Source organism: Lolium perenne, chromosome 2 (genome assembly GCF_019359855.2).
Source record: "Lolium perenne isolate Kyuss_39 chromosome 2, Kyuss_2.0, whole genome shotgun sequence".
NCBI lineage: Eukaryota > Viridiplantae > Streptophyta > Magnoliopsida > Poales > Poaceae > Lolium > Lolium perenne.
Window position 1 is genome coordinate 243,455,895 of NC_067245.2, and position 23,385 is coordinate 243,479,279.

The 23,385-nt window shown below is 42.3% G+C and overlaps 1 long non-coding RNA gene and 1 pseudogene across 1 annotated transcript; both read left to right on the forward strand.

The window, feature by feature from the left end:
* The first annotated feature begins 558 nt into the window (after positions 1–558).
* Positions 559–8,829, forward strand: LOC139835300 (uncharacterized). Its single transcript, XR_011751094.1, has 3 exons — positions 559–873; positions 981–1,099; positions 8,761–8,829. It is a non-coding gene; the product is annotated as an uncharacterized lncRNA (long non-coding RNA).
* On the forward strand, positions 2,774–3,761 carry LOC127329258 (EID1-like F-box protein 3; annotated as a pseudogene).
* Positions 8,830–23,385: the final 14,556 nt, after the last annotated feature.

Genomic DNA, 23,385 nt, shown 5'->3' on the forward strand with positions numbered 1-23,385 from the left:
ATTACTCTCTGGCTCCAATCAACTAAACACATAATTAGACCACCATCCCCCAAAAGTGAACGGGCGTTCCAGTTATGTAAAAGGCCACCATTGCATTTATTTAATTACAGTACTAAAACAAAAACGAAAACTGAATGTTGTATGACCAGCAGCAATGCGTTTGAACACATGCATGCAAACATATATGAAAATATAAAAATCCAGCAAGATTAACACACAATGCCAAACGTACTTTAGACGGATCATGGCATATTTGCATTCCTAGGAAAAAAAATTGAATGTTATACAAAAAAAAAACAAAGTAATGCAAATGGAACTATATAGGCATGTATGCCAAAATTCGATTTTGTCAAAACTATTTTGAACTAAAAGTGGTTCCTTAATGTTGTACATTTAATAAGGAATCCACAAATATTTTATTTTAATTTTTTCTGAGTTTGTTTGAGTCAGTTTTGAATCAAAATAGCTTCAATTAATAAGAAGAAGAAAAAAGGGAAAGGAAATTCGTTTTTTTAAAAAAGAATATGGCCAACGTGAATGAATCGACCTGCCCAGGCCAAACCTGACCAGCTGCCTATTCTTTCTCTCTCTCTCCACCTACTGACGAGTGGGTCCCAGCCACGTCAGCGTCTTCAAGCTCAGCAACGAACAGACAATGCACGAGCACGAGCTCGGCCGTTTTCAGTTTCTTGCGTTTCTCTTTTCTTTGATTCCCGGAGATTTAAGGCACCATTTGATGAGCCGTTTTGTCCTACAAATAGCCCTGTCAATTCTCTCCATTTCCCCTCAAACCTTACAGAACGAGAGCCACCAGGCTGCTCGCAAACCATCTCGCAATCTCGCGGAAACTGCTGCCGTTCGTCGACGACTACGGTGGATACCGGCGTCCCCTTGACCTCCCTCTGCCTCCATTCGATTCCTTGATTCCTTGGGCACCTACCTGACAAGGTTTTGTGCTTTTTCTTGTTCTGGTTCGACAGGTTCGTCGGCGACCGATGCCACAGTCCACGGGACTCTGACGAGTGATTCCGGCTGACTCCTTCCGCTCCGTCGTCGTCTACTTCGCCATCAACCTCGTCTCGACTTCGTGCTTTGATAGGTATAACCCAAGCCTTCTAAATCCTTGTATATCGCTGGGATCGGCCACCGATCGCACGTGCTGAAGTAGGGTAGTTTTATACGTCTGCGTGTGCTCGTGCGTACACAGGGAAATAGCTAGCTAGATCCCCACTAACACATAAGTATATATATTATACTATAGGGTAACAGACATCTTTTTTCTCATAATTTTAAACTTGTTTTTAAATTAACATGGTGATGACACGTATGTGCTGGGATGTAGCTATTTCAGATGGATTTTTACCGTGTGCAATTTTGATGCCCTCTAAAAAAATTTAAGGACCTTCCCTTCTCTTATTCTTGAGTGTTGCGTTACGTTGATGTGTGGCTTTTGCCTTTTATGGTGGGCCAGCTGATCCCCTTAGAGCATCTCCAACAGGCGCTGCAAAATCTGGCGCGCTATACCGGCGATTGGGCGCGCTGTATACCGCTGGCGCGCGGCATAGCGAATTTGCCCCCGGTAGAGGCTCTATTTTGCAGCGTGCGTTGGTGTGCGAAAAACGCACCTCCGGCAGAGGCTCCGCGCGTCACAAACTGCTAATCCGACCGTTTTTTTTAAAAAAATTCATCAAACAAACTATGAAAATATGATCGAAAATACGAATATATTTTAAAAGTGCAACGATACAATGCGACATTTAAAACGAAAATACTAAATAAACTACTCCTCCGACTGGTCGTCGGACTCCCAGTCGAAGTCGGAGCTGCTCAGTGTCGTGTCCGACACCGGCGTCGACGTCGTCGTCCACTGGAAGTCGGAGGAGGAGGAGGAGAGGACGATGGTCGACGGCTCTGCGCCGTTCTTCTTTTCCTCCTTCCTCCTCGCCGCCGCCTCGGCCCTCGCCTTCTTCCTCGCCGCGGACTCGGCGCGGCGCTTCTCGCGGCTCGCCTTTTTCTTCGCTTTCATCGCCGCCTTCTCCTCCTTCTGCGCGTAGAAGGCCTCCGTGGCGGCAACGTCCTCGGGGAAGCGGCGCGCCCATTCGAGGCGCAGCGCCTCGTCGCGCTCGGCGATGAGGAGGCGCTGCTCCAGCTCCCGATGTCGGCGCTGCTGTTCGCGCGTGATCATCGGCGGCGGCGGCGCCGCCAGCTCCCGCGTGAACACGTCGTGGAAGTTCATCGTTCGGCGGGAGCGGCCGAGCCGCCAGGCGACGGCGTCGTACGCCCGCGCCGCCTCGTGCGCGGTGTCGAACGTGCCGAGGCGGATCCGCTCCTCGCCGGAGCGGATTTCCGCGTCGAACCGGCCGCTCGGCCGCGCCGGACACCGTGGTAGCCTGAGGAGGGGCGGCGGCGCGGAGGCATCTCGCGGAGGCATCTCGCGGAGGCGGCGCGGTCGGAGGCGGAGCGGCCGGAGGTGGAGCGGCGCGGGAGGGAGAGAGGCGAGGAGGGAGACAGACGTGTGGAGGAAGTGGCAGTTGGACGCGTTCGCGCGTGGCGTGTTTATAGCGCGCGCGGCAGCGCACGCGGCAAGTTTCCCACGCGGGATAGCGCGAAAGCGCGCGGGCGGCAAAATTTTTAGCGCGCGCGCCTTTTTCCCGCCTCCGCTGGAGCAGCGCGGCAGCGCCCGCGCACGGCAAACCGGCGATTTTTTTGCCGCGCGGGGCTTTTACAGCGCCTGTTGGAGATGCTCTTAATCAATGCACGGGTGGATTTGGTCATGCGGCATCGCTTTGACCTGCCTTCTTTTCGATTTCCACGCCCTCCTTCATCTTCCTTTTCCCAGCATTACCTCGCCGTGCTCTACGCCTCTACCTCCACCGTACTCCTCTCCCCGGATTCTTCCCCGCACAAACTCTCCGTCGCCTGGCCGGCGGATTTGAGTGACGCAGTGGTCATCACACCCCCCCCCCCCCTCCGCAGCCGAGCGAATGAGTACAGGTCGCGGCGGTTGCACGGAGGATGGCCCGCGGAACGGCGTGGCGGCGTGCTGCCGTCTTGGCGAGCAGCACCCTGGGAGGAATTCCTTCCTCGCGAAAATCATGGTGACGGCGGCGTCAGAGGGGATCCGCGGGCTCTCTGCGCCGTGGCGCTGGTCAGCCGCCGCCTCCTCGCCATCGCCGAGCGCATGCTGTGGTGGGAGATCTGCGTCTCGCGCGCGCTGTCCACCCTCACAAAGTTACTCCGCGCCAGGGCTAGGGCGCGTCAGTGGTGGGTGGCCGGCGCTCGCGAAGCCCATCTCCCGCTTCTCTAACAATTCCGGCCGCCGCTTCCTGTCGCAGTAGTGCGGCCGGGACCTGTTGTATGTGTCGGACCAGTGGGAGCACGTCGCGCCGTCGGCGGCGGCGGCAAAGAATTGGGCGCCTACCCCGGCGTGTTCCGCGGCTTCATTCGCTCCCGCACGCAGGCGTGCCTGCTGGGCGGCCGCGCCCGGCTGGAGCCCCGCGCGCGTGCTGCCCCTGCTGGGACGCGTGCGTGTGGACCGTGACGACGCCGCGTAGGGCTCGCCGCCGCCTCGACACGCACGACGGCCGCGTAGAGTATTTCGTCTGCCTCAGAAGCCAAGCCACCTCCAGGGCAGCTGCTGGCTCGCATACCTCTCTGACTGCGAGGGCGAGGGCGAGTGGCTTCGACTCCCTCTCCCACAACGACGGGTTCGGTGCGGTCGCCGCCAGCGAACAGGAGTAGGATGGCGCATGGCGCTGTGAAGTTCAATTTCAGAGCCTGACTCCTTGCTGCCAGCTCTCCTCTGTCCGACTTGGCGGCCGCGAGCCGTAGGTGGTGTCCTTCGTGGCCGTCAGGGCCGTCTCGGCGCCTGCCTCGGCGTTCATGTCTTGGTGGCGTTCCCGATGATATGTCTCCGACTCGCCGGCGTGGCTGCTTCAGCATGAAGGCGAGCACACTGCCACCGACATCTTCGCTTGCGATTCCATCGACGGCAACTCTTCTTTCCTTATGTGGTACGGGGTGCTTCGGTTTGACCTGTAGATTGGGTTACACTTTTTTCCTGACGACTTGGTTTTTAGTTCGTTGATTTTTGTTTGCATGCTGCTCCTGCTATTGATCAGTTTCACGACCGCGATGTATCTATAGTCGTCTCCAGAACTCCTTTCTTTTACAACTCCCATCCACGAAGAAGGCACAAATCTTAATCCTCTTTCAACCTTTAACTCGCCAAACTGAATCCAAAGTAGGAGTACGTGTTGTTTTCTTAGTTTGTTCTTTACATTGCAATTGGCAAAGGATTGAATCAGGAGTTTCACATCAACAGCTGCTGTGATTCTCTGCCTTTTTTTTACGAGAACCATGCTTAGCACGTCGTTGCAAAAAAATGCAGGTTCTGCTCTTCTTCACGATCGATGCGCTGCTAGGTATGTTGGTCTGTTGAAGGCACTTCGATGTATGCCATGGAGTTGCCCTTTGTACAATAATACAGTTTACTCTGTCTGGTCGTGCATGCTGAAGCCATGGCCTGTAAGGTTGGTGCATTGTCAGCTCCATACTTATTCATCTAGGTTTTTTCTGCAGGTTATTGTTGAGTGTGCCTTGGTGTTGCGTCGCCGGCGAGTCAGTCCTGCTTCTTCGCCTCCTCCAGTTTCACAGCGTTGCCATGGCTTTGAAGATGCTACTTCTGTGCCGCCACTTTACCATGATGCTGATACACATCGATCCAAGGCAGGTGATAATTATAATACTGCTGCTGATTTTAAGATAGATTTTGTGTACGCATGGTGACACAAATATAGATAGATTCCAGTATTCACATTGTCGGTAATGAAATCCGATCCTCATGGTGGGTCGTTTGAAAAAAAAACATTTTCTTTTACTGTCTCTTATTCAATGCTTATTCTTAATAACGCCAAAATGGAAGAAGTGCAGTCCAAACTAAATTCCCTGACATTTATATCATGTTTAGGAACATATCTTGGATATGACGTTATCATAGAGTGACGATGTTGGTGTTAGCATCAGGATTGTATCATGGTATTTTTTATGTGAATCCAATAGTTGAATACTAATTGGTACGTTTAGCTTTACTGTTCTTATACAAAATTACAGAAAATGGTACATAATCTCCTAAAATTTTATAAGCATAATAAATCTAAATATGAGATGGTTTGTCCTGTTCCTTTTCTATGTGCTCTTCAGCATTTATAATTTAGCGAATTGCTACGTATTATTGTAGCTTTAATGCCTACTACATCTTTATTCATATCACTCTTAGTATTACCAGATTCAGGATTCTGTGTTGGTTTCTTAAGGTCTCATGCCGTTGGTGCTTTGTCTTTACAATAGAAGTACACCAAGGTGTGGTAGGATAATTATCCTAACATAGAGACCCCCTTTAAAGGAACAACACAACCTTTATTATCGAGACCTGATGTACACAATTAAGGTATGGAACTTTTTGTTTGCAGAATGGTAGCATGCTTAGCTTGATGAAATGGGATCAAGGTTATAGAATCCTTTAATTGATAAAAATGTTTTCAATTTGTAAGCCAGGAAGAAACATTAAGATCAAAATGTGTATTCCATATATGAATACTAAATATCCTTGCACTCCTACTCTTTTGTGATGTGAAAGCTTCATGGCTTAACTCATCGTTGTCTAAATGTTCTAGCGGAGGCATGTATCTAAATATGCTGCGCACAGGTGCTACAGACTACAGAACAAACTATTGTGCTGCAAGTGAGCTTCGATCATTTTAATGAAATTCTGAGGTGCCAGGTGTTGCCACAAAATTTGACACTCCATAATGGCCTTCATCTTTTTACTAGGTCTGTCTACTCAGCTTTGCTTCATCATATGGTATGTCAATCATTTTTAGTTAAGCTTAGTTGAAGTTCTGACAGTTTTCGGCTTTCCTAGGACTCGATCAACTAGATATATTTTGTTGGACACATATATGTAAAGAATGCTTGTATTCAGGATTTCTGAAAATTGCTCTTCAACTGGATAAGTAGACATTTCTGAAACACACAAAAATGCATCTTTAAATATTTATTAAGTTATTTAGGTCGATGCATCATTCATGTATGCCCTAACTAGATAGCAGTACATAATTATATATTAAAATTGTTTTTTATCTAGCAGATTAACTCCTGTAAGTACATTTGGATTTACCCAGGCTCCATTGCATAATTCTCTTACTCCCCCTTAACACAAGACCCCTCTTTCAAGGTGCGGTTGCAACGAATTGGGACTTTAAACATTCTACTTGATTCTAGAAGAAGGCTTCCTAGCATGTTTGGGATCTCCTATCATTTTTTGTTTGTTATATTACGTTCCAGAGTTACATATAGAGTTCAATTTTCATGTCTCAAGCACTGAAATAATTGGCATGGGTGCTGCAACAATTGCATCCAGCAGCTTTCTATCATGCATCTCAGTAGTACAGGAAATAATGAAGGATTTGCACCAATTGGTCCTTTGAAAACAAACCAACCCTGTCAGAAGATGACAACAATCTAGAAGCCATACCTCAGAATGAAAACATAGAACAAATCCATTTAGAGTTGGGAGAGGTAAACGATAATAACTATCCAAAATTTTCAGAAATTTACTGCTAAGAAAAATATCTAATGAATTACAGTTTTCCCCACACAAGAATACAACCTCCACAACAGATTGCAAAAAAAGGAAAAAATCAATACCAAGTGGTGCATCAACTAAAAAAAGGTATATGACTATTTATTTCATATCAGTATCACTGTTCACTACAGCGGTGCAAGCTTACTAATCATTAATTTTCTGCATAAAATGCATAAGAAGAAAGCCACTAAAGAATTATTCTCAACTAAATAAAAAGATTCACTTGGCCAGGTAAACATACATGACATCTATCAGCAAGTAAAAGAATATCAGGACATAATTTTAGCTTTTATTTCTTGCAGCAATTGTCTTGAGTTTTGACTTGATCAGGTCAAGCTCATCTAAATGAAAGATATAAAATATACTTATCTCAATGTAACACAATCTTTACATGGTCTGACAAAGCCCTTTTACTAAAAAAGTAATATGTGATATTATTGGTATGTCTGCCACTGCCGAGCATGGCCACTTCCTACATGGTATAGTATTATGTATCTGTGTATGCTTATCTTCCTTTGTTTCTCAATGATTACTACTATGCTATGTTTGTACAATCAAATGTACTAAGCGGATCAGATCCTTGCAGGCTTCCACAAAGAGATTTCCTCACGCTTCGCTCTTAAAAGATTGCATGAAAGGGCTAATGCAAAAGAGAACGAAGTTGTCTCTTAACTACGAGTTGTAACACGGACGAACTGTTAAGGCAATTCGGGAAATTATTCTTATTTGCTCTGCAAGTTTGTTATGGCATTTTTTCTTTGTACATGCACGGATGCCAAAGGATTATAACAGTAAATAAAGATGAACGTAACTAGCAGTTCTCCATTCCCAAATCAGTCAAACATGTTTCTAGCTATTGCTCGGGATATCTTCAGTCGACACCGCAACTGATTAAGTCCACTTTCAACTAACATGTTTTACTTATACACCACAATAAACATTGACATCCCCAGTCGACAATAGGACATTTCATTATACAGTGGAACATAATTAATATGTTGGCTTCCCTGTTTTGCAATGTCACAAATCATTTCTTCCGCACGACAATATAATTCTTCTTCCTCACGTAAAAAAATTCATCTTCTTCCTCACGAGAATATATTTCAGCAACTTAGATGCTTCGAAGGAAGGAAATGTTCCTTTGGGTCGTAGCTTTCACCCGTACATAGATCACGAGAGAGGGGCAGCCAACAAAATAAACAAAATACGCCCCGCTTCATTACATTTACATACTTAGCTTCATTACATTTACATACTGCCTCCGCAAACAACTACTACCAATCAGTCACCATATGGCGCGGCGTGCCGCCGCGCCCCTCATTGCTAGTACACTTAACTGTTGATCTCATCTGATGGCTAATGTTAGAGGAGGTGATCTCATCGTTTAGTATTAGTTCTAAAATCCTGCTACTAGTCTCTGGTGCGCGTGCAGACATTGGTTATGGAAGCCAAATCTTACTTTTTTTATTTTGGGGCCAACTAATCTAGAAAGTAGTATATATTTCAACGTGTTTTTTTTATATATATAACCTGAACCTGTATCCGAATCAAAGAGACCACGTCACCTTGCCACGGTAGAATATATTTTCTATCTTTTTCGATTTAGTCCGCGCAACGCTAAACCTTGTAAAAATCATATCCGGAGTTCTACAAATCGGAAGGAGACAAATAATATGTCCCTGAACTCTTAAAAATGCGTAGAATATTATAGATGCATCATATTGCACTTTTGCATCATGTTCATTCACATTTTTTGCAGAAACTAAATTAGAGTATTTTGGCTATAAAATGAGTTCTATAGAATATTTTCGAGCGATTCTTTTTGCTGTTAGCTGAAAATCAAATCCTTTGTACAGTAGTACAATAAAAGAATTAATTTGTCTCTGTTATTTCATTTCTATATTTTATATAGTGTTATAGACCCTTCTAGTGTTAGAAAATGTTTTAAATATATATTAAACAACACTAAAATTATGACCATGGCATCATGCATATAGAATACAACCAGAGAACTACATAAGTATGTTTTGTTAAATTTAACTCACATATGCATGCATATTTTATTTCTTGTGCTTGTCTATGTATGTGTGTTTATGTAGTGTTTTGGTTTGTAGATTGTTTGGATTGTCAAGAGTGCTTTTGTGACGAGTGCACCAATCCCTCTCCTCATCACCAAGGCAAGTGTCACTCATGTCCTATGTTTTCTATGCATGTAGTTTTTACTTAGTAGATATTGCATGTGTAGGATGTTTTCAAAGTATATGCTATGTTATGCTAATCCTATAGTCTTAGGATTTCCTCTAGTTTCCCTTAAGTTGCCATCGTAGGTAGTTTTGCTTAGCCATGCTATTAGTTACGTGGTTGGGATATCATGATGAGATGAGATGAAGAAATATGCTTTTGTTATAAATGAAAACAACTTGATAAATGAAACACCTGGGCGGATTGGTATGAGTGGAGCGTCTGCACGGTGAAAATTGGTGGGGTCTGATACGTCCATTTTGCATCACTATTTTATATCATAATTTGCTGTTATTCATTGATATATTTCATATTTGGAGATTATACTTATGTTATTTCATCTATTTTGCATGTTTCATGATTATTGGAGGATCGCGCACCGGAGTCAGGATTCTGCTGGAAAAAGCGCCATCAGAATGCAATATTTCGGAAGATCAACAATTGACGGAATTTATATGAAAAATCCTATTTTTCCAGAAGACGAAGGGAGCCAGAAGGGGAAGCCGAGGAGGGCCGCCGTGGGCCCACCTCACAGGCCGGCGCGGACCAAGGCCTGGCCGCGCCGCCTTGTGGGGAGGGGGCCCACAGCCCCCTCTGGCCTCCTCTCCTTCGCATATTTCTTCGTCCCGAAAACCTAAGCTCCAGGGGGATAGTCGCGAAGAGTCACAGCCGCCTCTGCGGGGCGGAGAACACCAGAGAGAAAAGAGCTCTCCGGCAGGCTGAGATCCGCCGGGGAAATTTCCTCCCGGAGGGGGAAATCGACGCCATCATCACCGTCATCGAGCTGGACATCATCTCCATCACCATCGTCATCATCTACATCATCATCACCGCCGTCTCCACCGCTGCACATCGTCACCGCTGTAACAATTCGGGTTGGATCTTGATTGTTTGATAGGGGAAACTCTCCCGGTGTTGATTTCTACTTGTTATTGATGCTATTGAGTGAAACTATTGAACCAAGGTTTATGTTCAGATTGTTATTCATCATCATATCACCTCTGATCATGTTCCATATGATGTCTCGTGAGTAGTTCGTTTAGTTCTTGAGGACATGGGTGAAGTCTAAATGTTAGTAGTGAATTATGGTTGAGTAATATTCAATGTTATGATATTTAAGTTGTGGTGTTATTCTTCTAGTGGTGTCATGTGAACGTCGACTACATGACACTTCACCTTTATGGGCCTAGGGGAATGCATCTTGTACTCGTTTGCCAATTGCGGGGTTGCCGGAGTGACAGAAACCTGAACCCCCATTGGTATATCGATGCAGGAGGGATAGCAGGATCTCAGAGTTTAAGGCTGTGGTTAGATTTATCTTAATTACTTTCTTGTAGTTGCGGATGCTTGCAAGGGGTATAATCACAAGTATGTATTAGTCCTAGGAAGGGCGGTGCATTAGCATAGGTTCACCCACACAACACTTATCAAAACAATGAAGTTTAATTAGCCATATGTAGCGAAAGCACTAGACTAAAATCCCGTGTGTCCTCAAGAACGTTTGGTCATTATAAGTAAACAAACCGGCTTGTCCTTTGTGCTAAAAAGGATTGGGCCACTCGCTGCAATTGTTACTCTCGCACTACTTACTCGTACTTTATTCAACTGCTACATCAAAACCCCCTGAATACTTGTCTGTGAGCATTTACAGTGAATCCTTCATCGAAACTGCTTGTCAACACCGTCTGCTCCTCGTTGGGATCGACATTCTTACTTATCGAAAATACTACGATACACCCCCTATACTTGTGGGTCATCAAGACTATTTTCTGGCGCCGTTGCCGGGGAGTGAAGCGCTATTGGTAAGTGGAATTGGTAAGGGAAACGTTTACTGTTTGTGCTGATTTTATTTCTGCCTGCTGTTATAATTCATTATGGAGAGATCTTCTCTTGAATTTTTATTTGGAAAATCTACTACTACTGCAAAGGTAGTGGATGAGGCGCCAGGTGAGGAAGAAATACCATACAAAATACCTATGAAAATTATTGAACGTGTAGTGGATAACCGTTATACAGGGGATGGAACTGTCCACCCTGGAGATCATTTACTGTTCTTACATGAATTATGCGGTTTATTCAAGTGTGCAGGTATTGCTATGGATGAAGTGAGGAAGAAACTATTCTCTATATCGCTGTCTGGTAAAGCGGCGCATTGGTATAAATTACTGGATAATGAGGATTCTCTTGAATGGAATGATATTGTGCCCCGGTTTTATTCTAAGTTCTATCCTCCAAGTGAAATTCACGAAGATCGGAACCGCATATATAACTTTTGGCCTCATGATGGAGAGAGTATTGCCCAAGCGTGGGGGAGATTGAAGTCTTTAATGCTCAAATGCCCCATTCATGAGCTTCCTGGTAATATTATTATTGATAATTTCTATGCAAGACTTTCTTTTCAAGACAAGACCTTGCTGGATACTTCTTGTTCTGGATCATTCACACGCAACAAAGAAGAGTTTAAAAGGGACCTTCTTAATCGGATCCAGGAGAATACTGAAGGATGGGAGAACGACAAGGATAGAGAATCAGGTATAAATTATGATTATAAATGCATTGAAGCTTTTATGGATACTGATAAATTTCGTAATATGAGTGCTACTTATGGTCTTGATTCTCAAGTTGCTGCAAATCTTTATAAAGCTTTTGCCTCTCATTATGAATTGCCTAAGAAGAACTTTGATAAGTATCATGAACCGTATAAAGATAAAATTGATTCATCTATAAATAAATGTGTTGTAGTTGAAACTGTTGATCATGTTATTCCTGAAGCTTATATTGAAAAAAGTCCTTTCCCTGCTAAAATGAAGGAGTAATCTGTTATAAATAGTGCGGTTCATAAAAGTGAAAAGAAACCTATAGAACCTGAAGAACAAATAAAGGTTGAACCTGTTGTTGCAATTGTTAAAGATCTTGTGACTGAAAATGCGGAGGATGGTCATATTATTTTCTGTGAAGATGCTTCTAATATTGTTTCACATCCTAATAAGTCTAGGAAAACTAGTGTTCCTATGCTATCTGTTAGAATTGGAGATCATTGTTATTACGGTTTATGTGATATTGGTGCAAGTATTAGTGCTATTCCTTATGAGCTTTACACGGAGATTATGCACGAAATTGGTTCTTGTGAACTTGAAGATATTGATGTGGTTATTCGGCTGGCTAATAGAGAAACTATCTCTCCAATTGGTATTGTCGAGATGTGGAAGTTCTATGTGGTAAGATTAAATATCCTGCTGACTTTTTGGTACTTGGTTCTGCTGCTAGTAAATATTGTCCTATCATTTTTGGTAGACCTTTTCTAAATACTTGTGGAGCTGTTATAGATTGCAAGAAAGAGAAAATTTTGACTAAATTTGCTGGTGAATCTTATGAGTTTAATTTCTCTAAATTTGCCAAAACTCCTTATAAAGCTGATTCGCCTAATAATGAATTTAGAGTTGAACAGTGTGCATCTATTGCTCTTGCTCCTAATAATCCTTTGCAACAACATTTGGAGAATAGTGAGAGTAAAGTTTTTAGGGAAGAAAGAAATGAGCTTGATGAAATTTTTCTTCGTCAACCTATTCTTAAGCATGATTTACCGGTAGAAGATTTGGGTACAACACCACCACCAAAGGAAGATCCTGTCTTTGATTTAAAACCATTGCCTGATAATCTTAAATATGATCATATTGATGATAAGAAAATATATCCTGTTATTATTAGTTCTAAGCTTTCAGAGTTTGAAGAAGAAAGGTTATTGGAAATATTGAAGAAACACCGAGGAGCTATTGGCTACACTCTTGATGACTTGAAGGGGATTTCTCCCTCTATTTGCCAACATGCCATCAATATGGAAGATGATGCAAAGCCTGTTGTTGAACATCAGCGTCGTCTAATTCCTAAGATGAAGGATGTGGTAAGAAATGAGGTATTAAGACTTCTTGAAGCTGGTATTATATATCCTATTGCTGATAGTAGATGGGTTAGTCCTGTGCATTGTGTTCCTAAGAAAGGAGGAATGACTGTTGTGCCTAATGATAATGATGAGCTCATACCTCAAAGAGTAGTTGTAGGGTATAGAATGTGCATTGATTATCGAAAAGTTAATAAGGTTACTAAGAAAGATCATTACCCTTTGCCTTTTATTGATCAAATGTTAGAAAGGTTATCCAAAAATACTCATTTTTGCTTTCTTGATGGTTATTCTGGGTTTTCACAAATTGCTGTTAAAACTAAGGATCAAGAGAAAACCACTTTCACTTGTCCCTATGGAACTTATGCTTATAGACGTATGCCTTTTGGTTTATGTAATGCCCCTGCTACTTTTCAAAGATGCATGTCTGCTATTTTTCATGGCTTTTGCGAGAGTATTGTAGAAGTATTCATGGACGATTTTTCCGTCTATGGGAATTCTTTTGATAATTGCTTGCGGAACCTTGATAAATTTTTGCAGAGATGTGAAGAAACTAACCTTGTTCTTAATTGGGAGAAATGCCACTTTATGGTTAATGAAGGAATTGTGTTGGGACATAAAATTTCCGAGAGAGGTATTGAAGTTGATAGAGCTAAAGTTGAAGCAATTGAGAAGATGCCCTATCCTAGGGATGTTAAAGGTATTCGTAGTGTTCTTGGTCATACTGGGTTTTATAGGAGGTTTATTAAAGACTTTTCCAAGATTTCAAAGCCTCTTACTAATCTTCTTCAAAAAGATGTACCTTTTGCTTTTGATGATGATTGTAAGGAAGCTTTTGAAACTCTAAAGAAAGCCTTAACAACTGCTCCGATAGTTGAACCTCCTGATTGGAACTTACCTTTTGAGATTATGTGCGATGCTAGTGATTTTGCTGTAGGCGCTGTTCTTGGACATCGAGTAGATAAAAAATTGAATGTTATTCATTATGCTAGTAAAACCCTTGATGCTGCTCAAAGAAATTATGCTACTACTGAAAAAGAATTGTTAGCTGTAGTCTTTGCTTGTGATAAGTTTAGATCTTATATTGTTGATTCAAAAGTTACAATTCATACTGATCATGCTGCAATTAGATACCTTATGCAAAAGAAAGATGCTAAGCCAAGGCTTATTAGATGGGTACTTCTGTTGCAAGAATTTGATTTACATATTGTAGATAGGAAAGGTGCTGATAATCCTGTTGCTGATAATTTGTCTAGATTGGAAAATATTGCTTATGATCCTGTTCCTGTTAATGATAGTTTTCCAAATGAACAATTGGCTGTAATAAAGGTGAGCTCGCGAGACAGTCCTTGGTATGCTGATTATGCTAACTTTATTGTTTCCAAGTACTTGCCTCCAACCTTTTCAGCCCAGCAAAGGAGGAAATTCTTTTATGACTTGAGGCATTATTTTTGGGATGACCCACACTTATATAAAGAAGGAGTGGATGGTATTCTACGAAGATGTGTTCCCGAATATGAACAACAAGAGATATTGAGTAAATGTCATGGTAGTGCTTATGGAGGACATCACGCCGGAGATAGAACCGCGCAAAAGGTTCTACAATCAGGTTTTTATTGGCCAACTCTCTTCAAAGATGCAAGGAAGTTTATTTTATCTTGTGATGAATGTCAAAGGGTTGGTAATATCTCCAGACGCAATGAAATGCCTATGAATTATACTCTTGTTATTGAACCATTCGATTGTTGGGGATTTGACTTCATGGGACCTTTCCCCTCTTCAGAAGGTAACACTCATATACTTGTTGATGTTGATTATGTTACTAAATGGGTGGAAGCCATACCTACAAAAAGTGATGATGGTGAGACCTCTTTAAGAATGCTTTTAGATATTATTTTTCCTAGATTTGGAGTTCCTAGATATATTATGACTGATGGAGGTTCTCATTTTATTCAAGGTGGTTTTAGAAAAACTCTTGGTAAATATGGTATTAATCATAGAATTGCTTCCGCTTATCATCCTCAAACTAGTGGGCAAGTAGAACTATCAAATAGAGAGATTAAATCTATCTTGGAAAAGACTGTTAATAAAACTAGAAAGAATTGGGCTAGTAAATTAAAGGAAGCATGTGGTGACCCGGCATACCACTGCATGGTGTAGTATGCAAGTCTGATATAACACCAATGAAACACCGTTCCACTAGTATTATATCGCTCAGAGTGGTACAACAGAAACATATGCGGGTCCAAGGCATATCTATAGAATTACAATGTTGACTCTGTTACATAAGATCATCACAGCCTCCTACTTTACAATGAGGTAAAACTGCAAATAAACTCCAGAAGAACGACTCGTAGTCTGGTCTTATCACGGACTCTATTTGTAGAGTATTTAACTATATAGAGGCTAAGAATAGATTCTAGCTAAATAGGAGCTAGGTTTAGGAAGCTAGTTCCCTTCTATGGCTAAACTAGGCTTTCTCCTTGTTGGATGTGGTATCTGACTCCTCTGACAGGGTCCTGTCTCTTGAAGTAGTTTTTGACTCCTCGATCTTCGAGTTGCACTGTAGATCCTGCTTCGATGTCTTCATATCTAAGCAGGGGATTTAAGAGTGGGATGAGTACAAGCATACTCAACAAGTTCATTATAGGAAAGAGGTGTTTAATGCACTAGCTACAGCATTAGACCAGAAAGTCTAATACCAATGCAGGTTTTCATAATCATTTCTTCAAAAGGTTGCTTTTATTCAGAAGAACTATGTCCGTCAGCCTTCACCGGTTAACTAGAACTTCATGGAGCTCCTTTCCGGCAGCGTTCGCAGTTCCATATCCCAGAACAGGGAGTGACAGGTCATGATTCATTACACTCTGCAGAGGTGTGTTGCTTTACCCATAAGAGATATTAACCTTGGTGCCAACCGAGTTGCAGGCTCGTCCACACTTCCTTTGGTGTGAGGCCCGGTATAAGGTCATAGCCAATCATATTCCTCCGCTACCTCATACACCAACCCGTTGATGAAAACTCCAACCCTGGGTCCTCGTCGGTGCTCTTATACCAATTAAGGACGGCCCCCGACCATGACAACAGTTCAGGTCTCTACCATGAACTCCTCCGCCGGGAGATGCAACCCATCATAGACCGCAATAACCGTGGGGACTTAAGGCTTCCCCAGCCCACCGCTTGCTCCTCGGGCGACAAGTGTCTACGGTCTCTACCGTGGGGACTTAAGGCTTCCCCATCCCACCGCTTGCCCCCTTGGAATACAAGTGTCTACGGTAAAGCGCGTCCGTTGATGTACAAGAGGTGGAAATACAATTGACTATTCCGTCCCACTCCAGATCTTATGGTTAACACGGGTATTACGGCACAAGAATCACTGGACGATATTTGTTGTTTAATCCTAGATGGATATAAACCCTTGCAATGGAACCTCCACCATATCAACACAATCCATGGTTCCATTGCCCACCACGTAGTCATATTCATAGTTATGAAAATAGTGGTTTTGCTTTTTTATGCAATAGTGATAAATATAGTACTTTGCAAGTAATTTGGTAAAAATACTCAAATGACATGAGCAAGCGATGAACTTGCCTTTCTTGACTGCAAGATTATGCAGGCAAAAGCTTCGATACGTGATAACTCCAAATTCTGAAATACCATCATCGTCCGGTAAGGACAATGTTTAAAGAACTGGCAAAGATGCTATAATGCATAGTATGAGATGCAATCGCCCCGAGTGTAACCTAACCCCGATGATTTAGGATTGGGTGAGTTGTAAAGATTTCGTTAGGGTGTGTTGCAATTTTAGGATGGTTCTCAAACAAGGTTCTTATTAGGGTTGGTCATAGTATAGTATAAACAAGTGATATAATGCATTATAACAATCATACACCCAAAGGAATGGTGGTTGCATAATAAGTTAAGAGTATTTGTCAGTTTTAAGTTCTACAGGACAAGGTTGATGATTACTTATATCTCACTTCAAAAGAATAACTTTTGAAGAACATGTTAATTAAGAAATAGTAAGTATTTCAAATAAGAACTATGGGCTTCTATGGTTTGATTGACATTTGTACTTAAAAAGAATAAATTTTGAAGAACAGGTTAAATAAGAACAAGAACTACTATAAATAGGTGTTATGGGCTTCTAGGGTTTACTAAATAATCTCTAATGGTTTCTAAGCTAAGTGGCTTATCATTTCCTAAGTAGGGTTTAGTGGAATAGGAGCATGTGTTGTGAATTGTTACACAAGGTTGGTACTAGGGTTTATCTTATGGTTCTACTAGGGTTTGATGATTGAGGTTGACTTCAATGGTGTGGTATGATGATCAATGGTGTCAATGTGAGATTAGCAAGCTAGGATTTGCAATTAAGTGGCATTAGTGGATTATACAAGGTTTATTCAAAAACAAAGACATGAAATGATGACTTCATGTGAAGTGGTTTTGTTTTATTTTAGTAGATCATGAGCATGTATTAATTTGTTTCTTATTAGGATTCTATAGGTGTAAGTGAAGCTTATAGATTCACATGGGCTAAACCCCTAGGTTTTAGGATTGCAACAATTAAGGATGAACACATAAAATAATGGGGTCAAGGTCTTACTTAAATTGAAACTAGGGTTTCTAAATTATGATACAATTCTTAAAATGATAACTAGCAATAAGTTGTGGTTACTAATTACTTTGAAATAAAATTAATAATGGATTTAACATTTATTATTTTTAAAAGACTTAAAATATGATAAATATTAATAGGGTTTAGGGTTTTAATTAATAGTTGAAATACTCAACAAATAGGATTTTCATATGATTAGACATAGTCATCAAGAAATATTTGTTGTTTTATATGAAATTTTAATGTGAAGTAATATTTAATATTCTCTTTATCTGAAGAATTGAAACAAGAAATTATATTTTTAGTATTTAGGTTTAATAGTTTAAGATTTAAAATTAGTCTTTAAAATTTAGAGGAAAATCTAAATTATTTTTCCTTTAGTTTCAAAGTATTTGTTATATATTATTATAGGGGTAATTTTCAGTTACTCACTTTTATTTATTGGTTGTTATTTAACTAAATTTTAAATGATAAAATTTCATAGGGAAAGGAAATAAATAAAAAAAATGGACCAATGGCCCAATGGTTTGGCCTAAGGACCAGGTCAACTAGGTCCGGCCCAACCTGGTCGGGTTAGGTCGAGTGGACCGAACCCATTGGGCCACCGACCCCCAGCACTCTTCTTCCCCCTCTCGTTCCTCTCTGTTCCTCTCGCACTTGCCAGGCGACCATGGCTCCGCCGCGCCGCCTCTCACTCATGCCCGACTCTGGTCCTCCCCGACGTCGGCGTGGTGGAGATATGGACCACCTCGTCGTGCTCTACCCTTCTATCCAAATCGATTTGATTTTCCTGACCCCTTTTCTCTGGATCCCGACCCCTGGAACCCTAGGTGGTCACCGATCAGTCCGGCCGCCGTCGCCACCACTTCGGCCGGCTCCAGGCATCCTTGCTACACCTCGACCTCCCCCACATAACCTCCATCGGCATCACCCTCTCCATGCCCCTGTAACATGCTCGATGGCAACCCTAGCCGTGGCTAGGTCGCCGGTGTGGTTTCTGGTTGCCACGCCTCCTGCTGCTCCGTTTCACTGCCTACGAGCACTACTTCGTTCTTCTTGAGCTCTTGTCTTCGGTGGAGTGGTGCCAGTGTGGTGTGACGGTGTGTTGCTATGGTGGTGGTGCTTCTGTGAGCTGCGGTGCTCGACATCGATGGACGGCGCCATAGACGCAACCTCGGCGTCGGTGTACTGGTGGTGCTGTCACTGTCCTCACTGCATTCTCGACCTCGACGCCGGCAGGACGGCGTCGCCGACGCAACCCCGGTGTCAACCGCTACGACTATTCCTCTATAACAATGTGAGCTACTTATACCCTCTTTCCCTCTCTCTCTCTCTCGGTATTCTATATGGCTATGGATTTGTTGGCCAAGAACTTGTGTGTGTTTGGCCAGATTATTGCATATGCTTGTGAGTGCTATACATGCGCTATATGACTTGTAAAATTATCAGTCAAGTACTGATGCTAGTGAATTATATTATATGCTTAAGATTGGTAACTCATTTGTGAAGTGGAATGCTTCATTTTTGGATGGATTAATCATCCAAAGCATGTGTAGTTTGTGGTGGCATTAGTCTGACCAAACTGAATGTATAATTTCAATTACATGATTTGGTTACAGTTGTGTTTATCTCAAGGATGAACTGAGATATGGCAGTATACTAGTGTTGATGTATACAGAGACCTTATTTACTTGATACTTAATTTGGCAATTCACTTGATGGCTTGCTGTGTTAGCTTGTATGCTTGTAGCCTCTAATTGCTGCCATGGTGCTACTTGGTTGGCCTAGGAGGATTTCCTGGACCCCAAGTAGATTATGAGTTTACTGCTGAAAGCTGTGCTATGTAAAAATTTATAAGAACATAGATTGCACTTGATATCTTGGCCCAGCCTATGATGCAAAGGCTGAGGCACAAACTTGTGATAAGAACAGATGCTTTGATGTGGCTTTTTAATTCTCTAGGATGATTGTGAGCAGCACCTCTGTTCATGACTGAGAGAAATATATTTCTCTATCCTCCTAGACGATACTCTAGTAGAAGGGTAGTTAAATGGAATGACTGTATATACTTCCTTTATTTACCCAGAGATGTTAATGGGGAATATATACTATATGATCTATTTGAGCTACTGGTTGATTTCTACCTGTTGCTCCCTAGCTTGATATCTGGTGGATTCTTCTAGCTTCTGTGATACCTTGCTTCTGGTGACATGCCTGCTCCTCCTAGCTTCTTGATCTACTTCATATTGATCTAGTTGCTGTCTCTCAGAGATGTGTGTGGGTGCTTGTTGTTCTAGCTTTTCTTGATATCTACTAATGTGTATATTTTTTTTGAAACTTTAAGACTGTGAGGAAAAAAAGCCCCCCAGCATTTTATTGATAGATAAAACAGAACAAAGAAAGTAGCATACAGAAAATAAAAAGGTGGCAAGCAGCCACCACAACCTAAGTAAAAATAAAACAAAGAACTAAGGAAGAGCAGCTAGCCAAGATAGCAAACTATCTCTAAACTTCTTTTTTTATTCTGTACTGCAACAGTGAGACATCATAAGTAAAACCAGCCTTCCATCTTCTAAAAAGGGGCCTCTCATTGTTGAAAATAGCTGCATTCCGAATGAGCCAAATGTGCCAACAGGCTGTGATCAACACCTCCATGAAAAAGGATGTCCAAAACTCCTTCTAGCATCAGAAATAACCTCCTGTAAATCAGAATCTCCATTCCCATTCCAATTGATATGTAAATAATTCCAAATCCGACATCTGAAATTGCACTGGAAAAACAGATGAATTCTATCCTCATAGCACCTGAGGGGACATAACACACAATGGGTATCATCTGAGACATTCCAATGCCTTCTCTGCAACAAGTCTCTTGTATTTAGCCGATCAGATAGTAGCAACCAAGTAAAAGTCTTAGTTTTCATGATACAACTAGACTTCCATATCCATTTAAAAACTGGTGGCACTGACAGATGTTTGTGAATATGCTGATAGAAATTTGCTGAGGTATATTTATCCCCCCAACAATATATCCAAACATCCTCCTGTAGACTTACAAGATTTTCATATAATAAACTCTGAATCTCACCAAGCTCCTGAAAAGCCCTCTGGGATAAAGGTAAATGGAACAGAGTAGCCACATCAGCACTATCATAGACTTGCTTAGCTGAAATAAGAGGATTGATTGCAAATGAGAAAAGCCTGGGGAATCTAGACTGTAAAGGAATGTGATCTCCATTTATTTGCCAATTATCCTGCCAGAATAAGAAAGTATCTCCTTTCCCCAACTTTACTCTAGCAACCCCCCTGAAATTATCCACCAATTTAATGATATCCTTCCACCAGAAAGATCCCACCACATTTTCAGCATGGGGTACCTTATTCACATAATGTGAATTCCAGATAAGATTCACCCATGGCACATCAACATGGTTATAAAACTTGTCCAAGTGTTTAATAAGGAGAGCTGCATTTTGTTTCTGAAAATTCACAACTCCCAAACCTCCAACTTTCTTTGGTTTACAGACCATCTCCCAAGCAGCTAACGAAGGTTTAGGAGTATCCTTATCTCTCCAGAGGCACTGCCTCAAGATCCTGTCTAATTGCCCAGTAAACCCTACTGGCAATTGAAGAGTAGTTAGAAAATGCAAAGGCATAGAGGCTAGGGCTGAGTTGATAAGTTGTAATCTTGCCCCCTGTGATAGGAAACTCGAGCTAGATGCCAACCTTCTTTCCATTCGACAAGCCAAAGGCATCAACTCAATAATTTTTGGTTTAGTCGTACCCAACGTTAGCCCCAAATAAGTGAAAGGCATTGTTCCCACCTGACAACCAAATTCTGCTGCTAGTTCCAACATAACATCCTGAGGAACATTTATTGGCACCATTTGGGATTTTCTATAATTTATTTTAAGCCCAGTAGACATAGAGAATTTATTTAATTCCTCCCTTAGAGCAATGATCTGCCTTCTATCAGCAGGCATAATCAAGAGTGTATTATCAGCATATTGGATGATTGGGTAATCTGGATCATATGTCTCAATTGGTTTACTTATAACTGATACGTCTCCGACGTATCGATAATTTCTTGTGTTCCATGCCACATTATTGATAATATCTACATGTTTTATGCACACTTTATGTCATATTCGTGCATTTTCTGGAACTAACCTATTAACAAGATGCCGAAGTGCTAGTTGTTGTTTTCTGCTGTTTTTGGTTTCAGAAATCCTAGTAAAGAAATATTCTCGGAATTGGACGAAATCAACGCCAGGGTCCTATTTTGCCACGAAGCTTCCAGAAGACCGAAGAGGAGACGAAGTGGGGCCACGAGGTGGCCAAACCATAGGGCGGCGCGGCCCAGGCCTTGGCTGCGCCGACCTATAGTGTGGGCCCCTCGTGTGGCCCCCTGACCTGCCCTTCCGCCTACAAATAGCCTTCGTCGCGAAACCCCCAGTACCGAGAGCCACGATACGGAAAACCTTACTGAGACGCCGCCGCCGCCAATCCCATCTCGGGGGATTCTGAAGATCTCCTCCGGCACCCTGCCGGAGAGGGGATTCATCTCCCGGAGGACTCTTCACCGCCATGGTCGCCTCCGGAGTGATGAGTGAGTAGTTCACCCCTGGACTATGGGTCCATAGCAGTAGCTAGATGGTTGTCTTCTCCTCATTGTGCTTCATTGTTGGATCTTGTGAGCTGTGATGTCTACGCCCCCTCCTTTTCCTGTAGACAGTGTTGGGCCTCCAAGAGCAGAGGTTTGTAGAACATCAGCAAGTTTTCCCTTAAGTGGATCACCCAAGGTTTATCGAACTCAGGGAGGAAGAGGTCAAAGATATCCCTCTCATGCAACCCTGCAACCACAAAGCAAGAAGTCTCTTGTGTCCCCAACACACCTAATAGGTGCACTAGTTCGGCGAAGAGATAGTGAAATACAGGTGGTATGAATAAGCAGTAGCAACGGCACCAGAAAAGTGCTTTGCCCAGGACAGTAAACAAGCAGTAGTAACGCAAAGAAAGAGTAACGCAAAGAAACAAGAAACAAGTAGCGATAGCAGTATTTAGGAACAAGGCCTAGGGATTAGACTTTCACTAGTGGACACTCTCAACTTTGATCACATAACAGAATAGATAAATGCATACTCTACACTCTTGTTGGATGATGAACACATTGCGTAGGATTACACGAACCCTCAATGCCGGAGTTAACAAGCTCCACAATTCAATGTTCATATTTAAATAACCTTAGAGTGCATGAAAGATCAATACGACTAAACCAAGTACTAACATAGCATGCACACTGTCACCTTCATGCTAAGAAAGGAGGCATAGATAATATCAATACTATCATAGCAATAGTTAACTTCATAATCTACAAGAGATCATAATCATAGCATAAACCAAGTACTAACACGGATGCACACACTGTCACCATTACACCGTGCAGGAGGAATAAAACTACTTTAATAACATTGCTAGAGTAGCACATAGATAAATTGTGATACAAAACACATTGCAATCATAAAGAGATATAAATAAGCACTTCACTATGCCATTCATAACGGTGAATAAGTATTCTGTGAAATATAGCCTAAGAGACCCACACGGTGCACACACTGTCACCTATACACACGTGGGACAAGGAGTCTCCGGAGATCACATAAGTAAAATTCACTTGACTAGCATAACGACATCTAGATTACAAGCATCATCATATGAATCTCAATCATGTAAGGCAGCTCATGAGATTATTGTATTGAAGTACATAGGAGAGAGATGAACCACATAGCTACCGGTACAGCCCCGAGCCTCGATGGAGAACTACTCCCTCCTCATGGGAGACAGCAGCGTTGATGAAGATGGCGGTGGTATCGATGGAGGAGCCTTCCGGGGGCACTTCCCCGTTCCGGCGGCGTGCCGGAACAGAGACTCCTGTCCCCCAGATCTTGGCTTCGCGATGGCGGCGGCTCTGGAAGGTTT